Below are 5,186 nucleotides of genomic sequence, written 5' to 3'. Positions count from 1 at the left end.
GGCTGAGAAGCAACCCCACACATGAATGGGTTTAGGATGCTTTACTGTTGGCATGACACAGGACTGATGGTAGCGCTCACCTTTTCCGGACAAGGTATTTTCCGGATGCCCCAAACAATCGGAAAGGGGATTCTTCAGAGAAAATGACTTTACCGAGGTCCTCAGCGGTCCAATCCCTGTACCTTTTGCAGAATATCAGTCTGCCTCTGATGTTTTTCCTTGAGAGAAGTGGCTTCTTTGCTGCCCTTCTTGACACCAGGCCATCCTCCAAACGTCTTCGCCTCACTGTGCGTGCAGATGCCCTCACACCTGCCTGCTGCCATTCCTGAGCACTGATGGTGCCCCGATCCCGCAGCTGAATCCACTTTAGGAGACGGTCCTGGTGCTTGCTGGACTTTCTTAGGCACCCTGAAGCCTTCTTCACAACAATTGAACCTCTCTCCTTGAAGTTCTTGATGATCGGATAAATGGTTGATTTAGGTGCAATCTTAGTAACAGCCTCTTTAACTGCCCACTTAACCAACATTTAACCCTTGCAGTGCAAAGGGTTTTTTCTCCCTCCCGGAGTTGTTTTTTCACCCCATAAATCTTCGTTTATTGAGCCAAACAATAGTCTGACACAGAAACGAAACGTAAAAGTCTGCACACAGTCAGCCAACTGTTCAGCATATACAATACAAGAGTGTACAGAACAATAAGGGTAACAAAACCTCAAGCGAGACAATATGTTTCAAGGCACAGTGGCATAGCAATTTGTCACGGTCCCAGCTATTAGCATCAAACTAGCCACTGGTCAAATACCGTAATGCACCATAAACAAAGTGAATTCAGTTTTCATCGTGCACTATATAGAGGCCGTGCTTAGGGTACGGTTCTTATAGTTAAGCTAAAGCGGTTATTGCCAAACGGAACCCTCTCCGGTAAAGTCTAGAGAATCGTGTCAAACTGGAAGTCATGCTATTCTGTGTACACGGAGCCCCTAGCACGAAAGCAACTATCATCAAACAACTAAAATTAATTCAATAAATTAGTAACTACGAGATCCACAAGGGATACAGAAGAAGAAAGGTTGGAAAAAAGAAACAAGTTTGAAAGTAGATGTGTAGGAGAATCGGGAAGGCACGGGAAAGGAAGGTCACCTGCTCACCCCGGTACCCCAACTTGAAGGCAAATCAAGGATTAGGCAGCATCATACAGGGCTATAGACCCACACAATTCCAGGGCACAGGACCCACATGCAGAAAGTAGCATTTCAGAGGTCTTGATCTGTAGGTAGGCATCAGTGGTGGTGTAATGCGTCCATGCCAGGTGTTGCGGAATCCCTCCTCTGTGTTATGGACAGTGTCCGTGAGATCTTCTAACTAGTGAATCTCGTTGACCTTTGAGAGCCAAAGGCGCAATGATGGAGCCAGGGTCGACCTCCAGAGGGCCGGGACACGCGCCTTAGCGGCATTGAGCAAGTGAATCGATAGGGACGCCTTGTAGTTGCGCCGCGACAGACTGGTCATGTGTAGCAGAAACACCGCCTGACTCAGCACCAGTTCCGGTGTCACCAATTTGTTGATGGTGTCTCCCACCTCAGTCCAGAACCTAGTCAAGGAGGGACAACTCCAGAAGATGTGTAACATAGTGCCCACCGCTGAACCGCATCTCCAGCAGACTGCTGGGATGGTGGGGTTCATTTTGTGTAAGACGTGCGGGACCCTATACCACCGGGACAGGATCTTATATCCCTGTTCCTGAAATCTGTTGGCTATAAAGCATTTAAGAGCAAAGTAGACCATCGTGCCCCTCTGCCGAGGGGTAAATGTAATACCCAGGTCAGCTTCCCACCTCAGTCAGAACTGAGGGGTGAAGTCCGGTTGGGGGGCCACTAGTAACTCAGGGATAGCGCATGTCGAACTGGCACCCCCTTCCCACATATGTCTTAAAATGGAGTCAGTGGCCTGTCCACATGTAGCGAGGCAGGGATTGCCACTAGGAAGTGCCTGAGCTGATAAACAGTCCAGACATCCAGGGGAGGCTCCAGCAAGGATTGCAAAGCGGGTACCCCCATCCAAAGTCCCCTTGCTCTAAAATGTTGAATCCGGAACCTGTTGATTAGACTACGTAAACGTCTGTTTTCCATGCCTGCTGGAAAATCCGGGTCTCCTATCACTGGGGTGAGCGGGGAAGGGAACGGGGAGATCGAAGAAGAGCGGAACAGAGATCTCACAATCCTGACAGTAGCTCAAACCGTAGGGTGTTGAGAACAAATTGCAGGCATGGGGCTAGAGAGCCACGGGAGTCCCGACAGTGGTATCGGGGCGACCTCTAGTTCCATGCGCACCCACTGCTTATGGGTGGAGTGGCAGCACCAGTCCACGACTCTATTGAGATGCACTGCTCTATAATAAAGAGCCACGTCTGGGAGTCCAATCCCACCCGATGATTTAGGCATGGTGAGGAGGCGCCTGCCAATTCTGGGAGCCCCATTCGCCCAAACGTAAAACAGGAACATTCGGTGAAGGCGAGAAAAGAAGGCAGGAGGCAGACGAATGGGTAGCGCCTGCATTAGAAATAAGATCCTGGGGAGAATGGTCATTTTAAGAGCGTTACAGTGACCGAACAATGTCACCGTGAGAGCCTGCCACGCTCATAAGTCCTGTTTAATCTGCAGCAAGAGGGGAACAAAATTGGCATCGTACAATGACTCCAGATTAGGAGTGATATGGGTACCCACGTATCACAGGGAGCGATCCATCCACTTAAAGGGAAATTGGGTCTGGACCAAGCTCTGTTCAATCAGTGCTGCCGACTTAGTCCAGTTGACAGCCAGGTTGGAGAGGGAACCATCAACCCTGAACTCCCTCATTAACTCTCGGAGGGAGATCCGGGGCTGGGAAACAAAAAACAAGAGGTCATCTGCATATGCTGTGACCTTATGTTCCATTGGGTGACTCCGGAATCCAGAGATTCTCCTATTCAATCTAACGTGGCCTAGGAAGGGTTCCAGCGCCAGAATATACATCAGTGGGGAGAGGGGACAGCCCTGTCGCGTACTGTTCGTAAGTGGGAAATAGGGAGACCTAGTCTCGTTAACCTTGATGGCCGCCGTAGGATGAGAGTATAATGCGAACAACCAGGATAACATATGAGGCCCGAGGCCGATGTGACGGAGGTTGGACCGTAAAAACAGCCAGTCCACCCTGTCAAACACCTTCTCGGCGTCTGTTGAGAGAACCATCAACGGGGAAGATGTGGAGCGAACCTCATGAATGATATTGAGGACCCTAGTGGTACTGTCTCTGGCCTCCCGGGTCAAAACAAATCCCTCCTGATCATCCCACACCAGATGTTGGATGTATGGTGAGAGCCTAGTTGCCAAGAATTTCGCAAACAATTTTAGTTTAGTAGAGCTATGGGGCAGTAGCTCCCACATTGTGCTGGGCCCTTCCCCTCTTTTGGGATCACTGGAACATGCGCCCTCAGGGAATCCACCGGAAAGGGGCAGTTATGGAGAATGGAATTAAAGGCTGTCAAAAAATGAGGGGACAGCTGGTCCAGGAACCTTCGGTAATACGGGATCGTGAAGCCGTCTGGGCACGGGGCTTTACCAGGCTTGGATTGTCTCAAAGCACAGGCCAGCTCCTCTGAGGAGATAGGGAGAAACCAAAAATCTCCCTCTCCTCCAAAGAAAGGGAAGAGAGGCCGGAGCCCCGGAGGTACAAGTCTATCTCCGCCGCTCGGGCCGGTGCTTCCCGTATAAGGGGATCCGGCTGCAGATTATACAATCTACGGTAAAAGTCACAAAATTCCTCCGCCATATCTTTCGAAAGCGTAAGTCGAAAGCCCCGCCTGGAAGTCAGGTGCAATTTAAATGTTTTACCTCTCGGACCACGTAGAGCCCCGCCCAGGTATTTACCAGGTTTGTTGGCATACTCATACAGGGTTCTCCTACCTCACACGGCTCGCCTCTTAACCCTCACAAATAGGAGAGCGTTAAGAGCCTCACCAACCTGAATGAGTTCCCTGTAGGCCGCCAGCGCAAGACATCTCTTGTGTGATGCCTCCAATCCGTGTAGGCGGCACAACAGAGCCTCAATTTGAGTATTACGCTCCCGGTTCCGTCTTGCGCCATGCTTGATAAGCACGCCCCGCAAGACACACTTGTGCGCCTCCCACACAGACAGGGGATCAACCAGATCATTGACATTCGTGCGGAAGTAGTCCGTCAGGGAAGCCGACAGGTCCGCACAGATAGCGGGGTCCTGCAATAGAGACTCATTGAGCCTCCAGGAGGAACACCTAGAAGTGGGAGCTAAAAGATCTATACTTAGCTGGATTGGAGCGTGGTCGGAGAGAACCAATAGAGGCTGATAGTACTTTAGTCAAGTCTCCATGTCTGGTGAAGAAATAGTCTATCCTCGAGTAGGATTGATGAACGGTCGAGTAATAAGTGAAATCCCGCCCCTCTGGGTATAGGGTACGCCGCACGTCCATGAGATGGAGCTGCTGGAGCGCTAACTTAAGTTTTCGAACAGAGTTGGGTTTTAAATGAAAATGCTGCTTTTCAATCCATACCAATGAAATCCAGCAGCATGGTGGTGGGTCACACTGTAAGGGTGTATGTCAATGGCTTTTGTTTACTGCAGAACTGCTTCTCCCCCCAATAAAAGTCTATAGGGATGCAAAAGCTCAGAAGCGTCTGAAACTGATGTCAAAAGCACACTGTATTTGCCAGCGTAGATCCAGACCCGTCTAACAGGTCCTTACTGTTTTATTTATAGGAGTTGTAAAGTCCCAGCGTATCCTATTCTGTTATTACATCAGCATTGTAATAGAATACATACTAGAGTTGTTTATTATAATGTAATCAAAGCTTACTTAAAAAAAACTCCCTTTTATGTAGTTAGCGCTGCCTTCCATCTGCCCATCTTTGTCATCAATTTCCTGGATGCCCAGTGTGCTTTGCTTCTCTTTCCCTCTTGCTTGATGTGATGCAATCTCAATTCTCTGGACTACAAAGCCCACCATGCAATGCTTCCAGCAAGCAATGATAATGTTACATTGTTGACGTGAGTTGTAGTTCAGAAGGCACGCTCTGTGACAGCTGTGAGTGGACTTCACAGTTGAAGTGAGGCTAAAGCTGGTTGAGTGAAATTGTGTCAGTGCATTGAGGAAGTACATCCTATGCAGTACATCCT

The sequence above is a fragment of the Nanorana parkeri genome, unplaced genomic scaffold (assembly GCF_000935625.1).
Source record: "Nanorana parkeri isolate BGI_ZX_2015 unplaced genomic scaffold, ASM93562v1 scaffold34, whole genome shotgun sequence".
Taxonomy (NCBI): Eukaryota; Metazoa; Chordata; class Amphibia; order Anura; family Dicroglossidae; genus Nanorana; species Nanorana parkeri.
Note: the sequence above shows the minus strand (reverse complement) of the source record.